Source organism: Carassius auratus, chromosome 20 (genome assembly GCF_003368295.1).
Source record: "Carassius auratus strain Wakin chromosome 20, ASM336829v1, whole genome shotgun sequence".
NCBI lineage: Eukaryota > Metazoa > Chordata > Actinopteri > Cypriniformes > Cyprinidae > Carassius > Carassius auratus.
The window spans coordinates 12,405,300-12,419,777 of NC_039262.1; the positions used below are offsets into that span (position 1 = coordinate 12,405,300).

General features: G+C 36.1%; 1 protein-coding gene and 1 pseudogene across 1 annotated transcript in view; one reads left to right on the forward strand and one right to left on the reverse strand.

Moving 5' to 3' along the window:
- On the reverse strand, positions 1–9,883 carry LOC113037931 (centrosomal protein of 135 kDa-like; annotated as a pseudogene).
- cracd (capping protein inhibiting regulator of actin dynamics) overlaps positions 2,031–14,478 on the forward strand; it is a 26,370-nt gene continuing 13,922 nt past the window's right edge. Inside the window, exon 1 of the mRNA XM_026291139.1 lies at positions 2,031–2,274. The gene's annotated coding sequence lies outside the window, so the exon portion shown is untranslated. The remainder of the gene's footprint in view (positions 2,275–14,478) is intronic.

Below are 14,478 nucleotides of genomic sequence, written 5' to 3' on the forward strand. Positions count from 1 at the left end.
TTACCCTGATTCTATTTTGTTTCTTTCCCCACACCTGTCATCAGCCACCTGAGGAAGGTCAGCATTGTAAAGATTGTCTGATTGTGCCTCAGATGAAGGGATGGAGCCACTGGAGGGTGGGAGGAGTTGAATGGGATTGATCGTTTCTTCCCTCCTAATTAAATTAGTCATTGACTATAAATTGCTCTAACTGTAACATAAACAGACACAGATGAATATCATAGCTGCAATGTTAAATAAAATGTACCGACCTGGTGTCTGAACAACAGCTTGCATGTTCTTCTCCTGGAGCTGTAGGATACGCTCTGTCTTAGCTTTAGTGTCCTGCACAAGAGACTGGACTGTGTGCACATACTGATTATTGAGGAATTTCAGATCTGAAGTTTCATGGTCCAGTTTCCTGATGTATGCTTTCAGCTCTCTTAATGGAAAAGTGTTTTTATAACCATTCCCTTTAGATAATTTTTTTTTGCAACAGGATTTAAGGCATTAAACTCAGTCTATACCCCTGCTGATCCGATCCTTCTCCTCTCAGTTTCAACAGCCCAAGATGCAGTTCATTGTTTTCTCTGACTAGCCGGGCATTTTCAGCTTTATATGGCTCCAGAACAGCATCAACATTTCGACTTTCTTTTTCCGTCTTTCGTTAAGCGAGCTTGGCATTCCTGAGACTCTCTGTGGTGTGGACCAGGTCACTAAGATACAAATAAAAACAGAATGATTATGCTCCTGTCAAATCACGTTTCACATATTACATACATTTATAAAGTGGATGTCATGTTTAATTTTCATGAAGACTATTTCCAGAAACTAGTTAAATAAACATGTTCAGCCATTTTTGTATCTGTTATGATGGACATCTATGTTCTTGGCAGAACTTGTATTTGCTCTATTAGGCCAGTGTGGCAATTGTCACAATCCAAGGATCATGTATTTGTGTTTTTAGATGACAAAAATCTTTATTGGTGTCTAGATCAGAATGAATAATACAGCATTTTCACCTGAAGAGTTTCTCGACCAATGACAGGCTCTCAATGGCTAGTGGCTGTCTGTAGCCCAGCTGAGATTATTAATTATTAACGGTCAAAGTCTCTCTGCTGTTCGTTGTTTGAGAAACCTCCCCTCCCCGCGGTGAACGGTCTTCCGGTGGCAGTAAAGCTGTTTGAAAATGGCGCCGAGGAGAAGGCTATTTTTTATCATTGAAACTGCGCCATCTAGTGGAGACGGAGTGAAAAGACATATAAAAGTGGTTACAAATATGTGACCCAAAATATGTGACAAGCCAAAAATACATTGTGAGGGTCAAAATTATCGATTTTTATTTCATGCCATTATTCATTTCTAATAATGTCATAAAAAGATATTAAGTAAAGATTGTGTTCCAAAAAATATATTTTGTTAATTTCCTACAGTAAATATAGAAATTTGGACAACTTGGCGATTTTCTCTCTCTTCTCTCTCTCTCTCTCTCTCTCTCTCTCTCTCTCTCTCTACAGGGGCGTCGGACTGGGGGTAAAACAAGTCCCATTAGGGGCCCGGGATCTTGTGCAACGCCCCTGTCTCTCTATATATATTTTGCATGCTCAGTTTCCAAATTTTCAAATAGTTGAATCTCAGTCAAATATTGTCCTATCCTACCATATCATGCATCAATAGAAAGCTTATTTATTCAGTAATCCATTTATTCAATTAAAAAAATTGACCCTTGTGACTGGTTTTGTGATCCAAGGTCACATATTTGCTGTTTAAGAGAATTCAGAACATAATCCCTGTAAGCCTCTAAATAATAAATAATAGAAAATATGAAGCAATAGAAAATCTATTTTTACTGTAATGGCCTATCGAAACAGTTGATCGATTTTTTATTATTCAACCTCTAATTCTTCCAGACTGTGGCCTGCATTTAGAGGCTTGTGCAGCATCCATTAAATTAAAAGGGCGTATATTTAGAAACACAAATGTTAGAGCAGAACCCCCTGTTTTTATTCTGTGAACGGCCTCTGCCACACCCTCGTGTTTCACGTGCAGCTGGGTGAGAAGCAGCGCCTCCGCGCGCACTGAATGCATACGGAACTGTCGCGAGGAGGAGGCGAGCACTCGCAGCATCAGCAACACACACATCCACACACACACGCACGCACGCACACATACATACACAAAGAGGTCAGTTCGCGTGCTGCGACTTGAATGGAAGATAATCGAGTGCCGCGAGACACAATAAAGGAAGCATATAGGAACTGATCCTCGTGCCGTGCCATCACATACGCTGGAGAGGTAGGAGACAATCAAACATTTGTTTGAACTCCATAGCTTTGTCGGTGATACTGACCTTGTCATATAGCCCATCTTCCAAAATCCCCCATCCTTCACAGATGTGTGTGCAGCTGGGGAGGCATGAAGATGTCTTGGGCTGCATTTGGCTATGAAATGCATGATATAAGATCTGTCATTGTGTAGAAAACGCCGTCGTTACGTTTGCATCATCACATCTATCTGCACCCCCTCCATATGTTGCCTTTTATTAGCTTATTTATGAATGACAGTCGTTTTGATTAGTTGATGCTGTGGATTTCTTAGATACGTCCTAAGACACTGACTATTTGAATTATGGAGTCGTCAGTCATTCATACATATTGTGCTTATAGGAACTGGTGCAGGCAGTTGATGGTGCCCTGAGCTTTAGTGTCGTTTTCTATCACGATGCATACCTGCCACAATGCATGCTTTTGTGGAAAAATATGCCGTCGATAGCATTACCCGTTCCTACAAAGGAAGTGATGACTACTTAAGACAAATATACATCACTGATGCGCAGGCGTCAATACTGGTACTAAGACTATTTTTAATAGACAGTGTCTGGCCTAATTTGTATTATTTTATCATGACGTAAAGGTGATGTAATGCATAACTGTAAATTGAATTTCAGTTTTGTTTCTTTGTTTGTTTGCTGTCGGGTCCACACTAAACACCCTGGCGTGGTGTCCATGCATGAGCTGTTTATTGCGTATCTAACATTGCTCTTGTTGTAGGCTCACTGATCAGTAAATACACGGAAACCTTACACTTACTATATAAAGTTAGGATTTTTTTTTCTCAGTTTTATACATAACTTATGAATGGATGGATGGATTTTCAGTAGATGTACCGACATATGATGGTATTCAGCTGTAATTATGTTTTTTTTTAAATGAATAAATTGATTAAATGAAATTTAATCTAAGTAATTTCAATCTGAATTTTTTTGGACCACATGCTTTTAAGATGAGGGATGTACTGGTATTCAGATTTATGGGCAAAATCATAAGCTAAGAAGTATTTAAACTATAAAAAAAAACGATAAAAAATAAAGTTAATAATAAAACAAACGAAACACTGAAGTGAATTTAGACTTTTTAATGTACAGCAAGAAAATTGATATTCATTCAGATTAGCCAAAGATTACATTTAACCATGTCATTAAGTGCATAAAAAAAAAAAACCTCTTGATGAATGTTAGATGAAGGTAGAATGTAAAAAAAAAAAAAAAAAAAAAGTGGGGGGAAATGAACATGCACAACTCAGTCCCATATTGAGTAAAGAAAACCTTCTATCAGTGGTTGACAACCAAAAATTGACTTAGGGACAAAAACCTAATTGTTTTGCCTCATGAAAATGTAAAGATATTAAATCATAATTTAAATCGAAATGGATTTAAAGGTCATGAATCCTCAATAAAAAAAAATCTAACATTTGATTTTAATAAAATGGAACATATTATTAAAACACACTGGATTAGCACAGAAAAACAGCATAAAGAAACCAGAAGAAATGTTCCTTAAATAAACAAATTACAGCTAGACACACAAGCTACCTTACTCCTCTTTGAATTTTACATTCTTGGGCCTGCCATTTGAAAGCTATAATGTCCATTTTTAAGACAGGAAACAGCCTCAGAAGTTTTCACTGCTGACCTCGGTTTGGGGGCATGTTCCTCCTATTCACCCTGGAGATTTGTGCATTCAAGAGGAAACCAGAGAAACTGCTCCCGAGGCTTCCTCCCACTGTAAATAATTCATGAAAAGGCCAATTAATATTAATCCATAAAAAGTACTGCGTCAATACAAGTTGACCAGTGAAGGGGAAAGGCCTTGTGTGTTTGACTGGAGTGTCTGTGCTTTTGTTGGCGTGACAGACGATCCCACAGCATAATCTGAATAAGGTTACACAACTTTAGACAACAGTGGGTGTGCCTTAAACATGCTAGACTTGATAGGATGTTATTTTCCACCACAATATGACCTAATTAAATCCACTTTAACATGCTCACGGATTGGACATGACAGACACTGGCCCCAAAACATTATGTGGTATAACATTGCCCTCTAGTGTAGTACGACACAGATAGACAATACTAATGTACAGTCATCCATTGATCCCTAGAGGAGTTCATATTGCCTTTGGCTTCATGCATTAAAATAGATGGGCATCGATAGACACTGTCAAACAGTGTCTTAATAGGCCCTTATAGATTAACATTGCCCTCATATATATAAGGTAACACAATCTGCACTTTGGTATCATTAGAAAATTATCTTTCATAGGCAGAGATGTACACTTGAAAACATCACATGAAGTAAAAAGTGTTACATGTGAACTGATATTCACTTCATTCAATACAACTGAATGCATGAAAACAGGCAAATGTTGCCTAGACACTAGAACACACCATTGCTGACATGTAGGTCAGTCAATTAGACAGATCAAGTAGTGTTTCACATGCGGTTGAGGTTAAAAGCTTCAGAGTGCAGTTGGTTTTCTGTCCTTATTAGTGTAAACTACACCGTTTTTGCATATTTAACATGCTTATACTTTTATATTGTTAAGAATTAATCATTGAATTGATCCATTAGGCCTAGATCTATTGGAATAATTTCATAATTAATTATGAATTATCATTTAATAATTAATCTGAAGGAATGCTGCTTTGACTAAGGGTGTGTTTTACACTTGTTGTGCAGGGTCTTTTGGCTCTTTTTGTTCTGGACAAAAAAAAGAAAACAATTAATTTAGACCTAGTTCGTTTTTAACAGAACTTTCCAGATATAAAACAAAAGAGACAAAGGATAAGGTCACAATTTGATTGGACGGCTTTTATGACATGCATTTTGTGGACATTCAAAACAATGCTGTGTGCTGGGCTAAAAATGCACGTATGTGTACTGTACATATGGTGGTATTTTTACCAGCTTATAACTCACAAAGAGCACAAACAGCAGGAATTCCTCCATTGCACTGAGATCTGTGAGGAGAGGAGATCGATGGCTGTTCCAGTGCCTGTACAGAACTGTAATGGTAATCCCTGTGAGAAGAAGAAATAGGTATGCTTGAGCATTCTGTACTTCTCAGGGTTGTGTCTTGTGACATCAGCTTGTTTTTGGGTTCATTTAAGTGTCTTTGATCAGTGTTGCATTCACATATCAGTTGAACCGCACCAAAGATTGTTTGGAAATGGAATGAGAACCCCTGAAAAGTCTGCATGTTTTTTGAACACCGGGGTTTACACGTATTCAAATCAACCACACTAATAGATTAATCACTCCAGTTCATTTCAATCAAACCAGATGTACCAAGGGTAAATACAAGACTTGTGTGGGGGACCAGGAGATATGCACATACAAAACTATTGACATAAATCTCCAGTAGCTGAACAGAATCAATACAGACCACTGTTAACAATGACACTGCACAACTTTCTGGACAAAAAGGTTTTGAGTTCTACACACAAGAACGGAGTTAGAAAAACAGATTGACAAAAACAAAAGCCAGCTTTGTCAGATTGTAATGGGTTTTCTGCGATACTCTGTCATGCAGATGGTTTTGTTTTTGTTTGTTCTGAATAAAAATTGAGAGTGTATTTGATAGAGAGACAGGACACAGTTAGGAAATATGTGTCTGTCGGGGAACGCGCTGTAATTACATTACCTGGTTCAACCCAATTCCTCCTCTCATTTTAATCAGCAATAATGTATGCTGTAAGTAAGACATTTAGCTGCACTATCATACAATAGCTGCTGCAATAATGTCTACATTAAAGCTTCTTTAATTTCACCCAAACCACAATGTCATGTTGTACAGACAATATCTTACCAGATAAAAAAATATAGTTTTGTCAGTATATTTCATTTGTAATTATTGTCTCTTACTGAATAACAGGATTCAGCTTTCTTTCTATATTCTAAACATATATACATCTGAGAAATTATATGAATGTTTTTGCTATTTTTGTCATACTGCTGAAATTATGAAATACTATGCTTAAATACTTATGAAATACCAGTGATGTGTCACATCTTTAAGTGTTTATAGATAGATAGATAGATAGATAGATAGGTGACCACACTGTACTGTCAAGCTGAGAAATGATTAACGTCTGACTGGAAATCACATTTCCAACACATCAATTAAAACTGAGACCATATAGTTGTTCTCGGTGGATTCATATTCTATAGTTCGAGATCACTGGAGGCCATGTGTTTTATTAGAGTGGGCTGCTGGTCTTGGCCTGTTGTTCTGCAGATCTTGAAAGGTAATGTTTTGAGATTGAACCTGATTCCTCGATGATTTCCTTCTGTGTCTGTTCTGTGGGAGTTTTTATTAAATGCTGATATTCACTGCCAGAGTGAGTCACTACAGTCTCTGAAGTTTAACACATCTAAGAAAGACTCAGCCTTCCAGTGCACGTGATTCTGAATCTCGACACACCATAAAGGTAATGAAGTTATTTTTAGAACGGAAAACTAACAATTGAAAGTAGAAGCGAAAGGGTACAATTCCCACACCGCTGATGCAATAATGACTGTTTCCAAATGAATACTATACATTTCTTCCTGCCCCCATCTATCAATTCAACCCAAAACTTCTGCTCCAAACTCATACCATTGGTTAAGCCACACACTGACATGTTGGACTAAGAAGGTTTGTCTAGCAAGCTAGTTTGCAAGAAGTTTACTAACAGATGTCTCTCCACATTAAAATAAGACAGGAGAATTGATTCACATCAAGTAAACCGCACACATCAGCTTATCTGATTATTAGGGTCTAAATACTTTTGCAATGCATTGCATGTTCATAGTCTATTAGTAAATATAGTTTATCATATTAACAATGAGTAAACATGCCTGTCAGTAGCACTGAGGACAGCAGAAATGAAATTTGTAACCGTTTATGCTAAGTGTTCTTGTCCTTTGAGAGGGCATTTTATCCTATAAGATCTTTAATTAATTTCCAGTAACAAGGGACATTTACGTAAGTAATACTGAACAGTGAATTTCAACTGGGAACAACACGAGGGGCAGGCAAGGTGTGAAATTTCATATAACTCCTCCCCGAACTTCCCACTGCCCTGTATCTTGCCCTCTCATCATCAGTAGGTCACCCGCTATGTATTTTTCTCATACACAGCAGGATTTTGAATTGCGGACAGGTCCAGTTATTTAGCATAACAAATATTTCATGAGCAATTCTCTAAGATTGCATCTTTGATCTTCGATTTCGGGCATTTGTTAACTTGCCGATTTTGCTAAACTTAAAATCGGTGCTAAAATGAACTAGGCATAACTTGTAAAAACAGTAAAGGATTACTCCAAAATGAATTAGCATTGTTGAATGAACAGGTTAAGTGAATGATTAATACAAACTTAGTCACCTATTGGTGGGACAGAAAGATTCACCTAACCTTTAACCTAACCCCACTACTGATGCAAAGTCAGTCTGGATCATCAAACGGAATAATACAAACTGTGAAAAGTCCCTGTTTATATCCATTTTTAGAAGCACCTCTAGACCAGTCAGATTTTGAGAACCAGAACTAACTTAATTATAATTAAGCAGGTCCTACTTCGTATTAACTACCTTTCAATACTGTTTTAACACTGAAATTAATAATTTGATAAAATGCACTTATTGCATGTAACTACATTTATAATTAATTTCTCTAACCCATAACCCACTTCTAGACCTAACCCTACCATAAAAACTTACCTGTATCCCACTTTACAGAGATACTTCACCCAAATCAGTATTGTCCTGAATGTGTGTTGAAGACTGACAGTAAAGTTGATATTTTTGTGGGGGGGGGGGGGGTTTTGCACACGAAAACTATTCTTGTAGCTTAATACAATTAAGGTTAAACCCAGTGATGCCAAATTGAATATTATAACAGGTTCTTAACTTTTTGGCCTTAAATGTGGTAGTTACGTTGCTGTCAACGCAGGATCAGAAAGCTCTCGAATTTGATCAAAATTAACTTAATTTGTGGTTCCAAAGTGATGAACAAGGCGCATGGGTTTAGGAATGACATGGAGGGTGAGTAATTAATGACAGAATTATTTTTTTGAACACAAGTAGGTGCTACTTAGGAAAGACACATAATATAAACTAGAACGCATTCTTCAATGCAGACTAAACTAAAATGGATTTACTACTTTTTTTATATAATAACCTATAATGTAATGACAAAATGCATTATGTAAAGCCCTTCCTTTTGTATTTGATGTTGAATTAAAACTTTAGAAGTAACAGCCATGTTCTGATTGAGAATCGTAAATTAAGTAATAGATTCAACTGAAAATGCATCGAATGTGCCATGTTTCATATGGTTATAAAATAAAGCCATGTCTACTTCAAATTGCTCCTTAAGGGGTTAGTTCACCCCCACCCCTCAAATTGCTCATAAATTACTCAACCTCATGTCATCCTAGCTGTGTATGACTTTCTTCTTTCAGACGAATCCCATCAGAGTTATTTTAAAAATTGTCTTTGATCTTTCATGCTGTTTAATGGCACTCGGGTGTAGCAGTGCATCAGTCCAAAATAAGCTAAATAAAAAGCGCCCCATCCATAAAAAAAAGTGCCTCACATGGCTTTAACCTTTTCAGTGGGGGGTTGAAAATATTCTAGCGGTTCCCCCAGAGTGAGTTTTTTTAAGGCGACCGTTATTTTAGAATTCTCCTTACTGTATGCATGGCGATGCATCAGACTTGTCACATGACACCCTGTGTCTACGATAACACTGCATGACAGATGGATCGCTTTTATTTAGTTTATCCTTTTTTATTTAAAATATTCACAAACTTGCATACCATGACATCAACAATCTGATATTCCGATTCATAAATATGTGTAAATTAGTGTGTTTTATCATTTAAAACCCTTTCTTAATGATCTTGATCATGATCTGTAATTTGAGATGGGCGCCACCATGTTTGTTTTCGTGCTGCAGTGCGGAGTCCTGTCGGTCAGATTTACAGCACCTACAAAAACACATCAATTCACTACAGGAGGACATTGTTCACCACTAAGAGACATTTTTTTTTTTGGATGGGTGCTTTTTATTTAACTTCTTTTGGACTGATGCACTGCAACACCTGCCAAGTTCCATTAAACAGCTTGAAAGATTAGAGACAATTTTTTGTATAACTCAGACTGGATTCGTCTGAAAGAAGAAAGTCATATGCACCTAGGATGACTTGAGGGTGAGTAATTTATGGAGTAATTTTCATTTTTGGGCGAACTAAGACTTTAATAATAGTTGATTTGTGACACTGGAGACAGGTAGCAGTTTCTGCCACTATTGATCACCACATGTCTTTATTCAGTTAATGGAGGCCCTTGTTCTTCGAAATTGTTTCAACACAATACCCACACGCATTCTCACATACGCTGACAAACAAGCTTACAGTCACAGTCTTTGTGAGTGCTGGCCAGTTTGAAATGATCAATGCATGTCTGTTCTTGCTGCCCTTGGTAAGCTGGCCAGTGAACAAAGTGTCATTCTGTGAGCAGCAACAGAGACAGCAGTATGAACCTCACCATCATCACCCACTTTCTCGTCTCTCAGACACATTCTAGGATTGTTTTCAGTCACATAAACACATCTCGGGCATAGGCCACTAAGCTCTCACATGCAAACAAAAATCCCACAAGGAACAAACAAAAAATATATTGTTAGAGTTTTATGGTGGTCTGAATATGCATACCATGATTTTTCACACTATTCCATAATGGAGATGTTTGTGAATTTATCATTCATCACAGATATATTAGACCTCATGTTCGCTCTACAACACACACAGCTATAAGCATTCTTGAGTTCTCTGTGCACCTGTGCAATGTGACACCTGACTCTAGGTAATGGCGTAGCTCCACAGTAACAGCAGGCAAGTGGAACAGCCACAAATTCATAGACGCATTCATTCTAGCCGCTTACCCAGATAAATCGACAACCAGGTAAGCCTTTATTCTTGCGTACACCTTCGACCATATATGCGATAAAGTGTTGTTTTTTTTGCGTAATGCATGTGGCATGATAGCTTTAAACACAATAAGCCTCTGTTCATGAAACTGCCATTATTGCTCGCCAGCCTCACATCCTCAAAGGCTCATTGTGTCTGTCTTACTGTATGCATTGTAATGAAAATAAATATATGCACATTCAATGATAACAGTGTGTTAGAACCAAGGCCCATAGCTTTTTGTTTATTTTGGTGTAATATATAATACATGCGTATAAATGTGAGCTTTTTGTGTATAACTTTTTAAATACAATTTTATTTTAATAGTTAGTGGCCAAGTTCATGAAATGCACCATAATTGTGTGTGTAGGTATACATGTATCACATGATTACTCAAATTCTTGCCATTAATTATTAATTATATATATATTTTCCTTTTATCTTTATATTTGGTATTTAAAACTGATTTTTTTTAAAGAAAAATCCTTTTTTCACCAAGGAGGCATTTGTATTGATCAAACGGACAGTAAAAACATTTATAATGTTGAAAGATTTCAAACAAATGCTATTCTTCTGAACTTTCTGTTTATTAAAGTATCTTCAAAAATGGTATCACATGTAAGTAACAACTGTTTTCAACATCATTAATAATAATAAATGTCAAAGCAAATCATCATATTAGAATGATTTCTGAAGGTTTGTGTTTCAGTAAAGACTGTAGTAATTCAGCTAAGCTAACACAATAAATTAAATTCATATTAAAATAGACAACAGTTTTAAATTGTAATAATTTTTCCCAATATTACTGTTTTTGATTAAATAAATGCCACCTTGATGAACATAATAGACTTATTTCAAAAACATTACTAAACTAATAATTTAGACCAAAAGGAAATTCTACCTTCTACCTTTATGCATTACAGAATCATGGTTTTTCAAGCCTAGACTAGCACCTTGCAGATTCACACAACCAACCTTCTGCAGGTTTTTTTTTTCAATCCTAGATAAATGACTTGGAAAAAGAGAGAATGGCTGACTAAAGAGCTTGCTCATGTCTGTGACTGCAGACTGAGTACAGAGTCAAAGTAGTTGCATAAAATGTCTATTGCGGATCAGGAGGCTACTGAAGTGGTGTAATGTTAATGTAGTGTTTCAAATCATTATTTGCCATATTATATACTTAATATATATGTTATATTATAAGGGCGACTGGAACTCGTTGTCACTTTGGGCCACGCTGTATTTCTCATTAACTAGGTTTTTACAATTACTAAAGCTTGTTTGTTTTGTTGGATTCAAACTCTTCAATCTAAAAAATGTTGAACTATGTTTTAGACATTTTTATACTGTATTCAGAAATGATATGTTGGGGCAAGTTTTTTTTTAAATGTTATAATATATAAATATATACTAAAATATTTTACATTAATAAAATGATAGCTACATACATTTTACATATATAAAATTTCGGAATGTGACAACTTTACCCACAAAGCACAGCTATATGTTTTTCTTGGGTAATATTTTTCAAGGTGGGTATACAGAAATTGACTTTAAATCAACTTACAATTAAGTAAAAAGTGTGACAACTAGCCCCGGTTCCTACTTGTATTACTGTAAGCTACACAGGGTTCGGTTTATGAGAGTAATGTTTGGATCAGAATTGCCTGGTTCACAATGCTGGAGTCAATCTTTGAAACGCACCCCTGATACCACTGAGGTCTTATGGGCTATTGTTGAAATATCTGTGTTCATCTGATCTCCATAGCCATCATTCATCCACAACCAACACAATTAGATTTATTAGCCTTCATACTTCATTAAAGACTTTTAAGATATGGCATGCTATTATTACTATATTTAATAGAGCTCTATAAGCTGTGATTCAATGGTTTTGTTATATTTTTCCCTAAAGCACCAAGGAGCAGCAACAGAGCTTTGTAAATCAAGGTGCAGAAGGTTGAATCCATGTTCCCTAAGGTTTTCCTTCAGTGGTGTGCAGCTCTTTCCAGCTGCGCGGCTAAACTAGGTAAAAGTGTGCTTTTGTGCTCAGTAAGCACAGGCAGCTAGACAAGCTTTGCTATGCACTGTGCAGTCAGCCATCCCATTTTGCTTCAGTGATTTCTAGCTGTTCCTTCAAGCCGTTCCATTGTAAGTGAAGCTATAGCTTGCTATCATAATAATATTACGGCCCTCCGTGCAAAACAAGAACATTTCACCCCTGATACTTAATGGATTACATGTGATTTGCTTAATGTACAGGCATTACTGACAGCTTCAAGTCCTGTTTTGTATTTAGGCTATAATCACAGCTATATAGCCTGTCTTTATTCAAAAATGCCTGCTCTGATCTTTATTTTATATTATCTGAAGCAGCTCTGCTAAGCCTTTCATTCTGTGTAGATGAGATTTTACATCAGAACCACCCTAAATGTTGCTGTTGTCATAGCAATAACCACACATGTTGTGTTCTATCAGCTCTACATGAGAATCAACACAGAAGGCAACATTATGCTAAAAAATTAGCATGAACAATGTTGTAAAATTGTGATTCCTGTGTCAATGCATTTATGTTGCCTCTAGGCCACAAAGCAAACAATGTATATTATGTTTCAAATACTCTATGTCTCTTCTGTGGAAAGATTTGCTTAATTATTGCAAATTCTTTGAAAGTACCATCTTGAAAGTCTCCATTCAGGCAAGGTTTTCTCCGTAAAGCTATATCAAAAACTTTATTTACACCACTGTTCAAATACTTGTTTTTTTTTCGAAACATGAAATCTCTCGCCAAGGCTGCATTTATTTGATCCAGTATACAGAAAAAATACTATATATTTTTACAATTTAAATAACTGTTAAATATTTGAATATATCATTTATCCTTGTGATGGCAAGGCTGAATTTTTCATTACTCACATGATCCTTCAGAAATAATTCTAATATGCTGATTTTGTGCTGATTTACTTTCACTTTTGATCAGTTTAATGCATAATAACCCCCCCCCCCCCAATATCATTATTTTGTCTGGAGCTTCTATTATGCTCACATGACTTGACAAACACGCACACAGTTTTGACCATGTGCACACTTGTGTCGCAGTCTCAGATGCATGTGCACAAACACATCTGGACCAGAATCAAAAACAGACAAGCTTTTTTTTTTTGTCACAGCTGAGACTGCTCAGACAGACAGACTTTCAGAATGACCCTGTGAGCCGTTTAATGACACTGTCTTCTCATACAAAGAGAAACAACGCAATTCCACATAAGGATGATGTAAGACTGTAATCATTTACAGTTTGCTGTGTTTAACAGTTTTTTTTTTTCAAAAGGTTTTTGTTTGCCAAAAGGAAAGCAGGTTTTGAGGGAATTTATTTTGATAACCAACGACATTTTGAAATCTTGGCATTTTGTGTCCTGGCATTCTGAATGAACACATGTAAAAATCAGAGCAGCAATATGGAACAATAAAACCTCAGTTGGGGAACTTTAGTGCTTAATTAAGACTGACTAATCAAAATGATAATATGCATGAGAATTTGAATGGATTCTGTGGTAATCTGTTAACAAAACAATTCACATTTTTGCTTAATATGCTGTTTTGCAGCAAATTGTATGGGGGTTCCATTAACATCAGATGGTAGAAAAAGTGCTTCTTTAGCCATTCATTTTGACTGCTGAGCAAGCACATATCTGATGTCATAATGCACTCTACTGTACCTATATGCAATATACTGTATATATTTTTTATTTCAGTTCAGTCATTTTAGTACTTCACCTCAAAACTCAATGCAAGTTTAATTTGATTTTTTTTTACATTTTCATTTACATTTATACACAGTTTTAAATTTTACTTTTAGTGAACAATAACAATGCCACAACCTGTCTGTAAAAAGACAATAAATTATGATTGTCTGTATGGAGACACTAGTAAAATACATTTATTTTATACTAAGTATAGTATATATGACATATCGCTCAAGACTTACTTGTAGAAAATGTATAACTAACCTTTATTTAGAGTATTTTTAAATATTAAACCTAAAATGTCCTTAATTGTTACTATTGATGAGTATCATGATCTTTGAATAATATCGGTCTTCAAATGCAAGATATTTATAGTCTACCTAAAGTGTACTTGCAATAGTTTAGTTGGACTTCAGCACTACTTCTGCAAGTAAAGTGCACTAACCTTTTTTTAGCACATG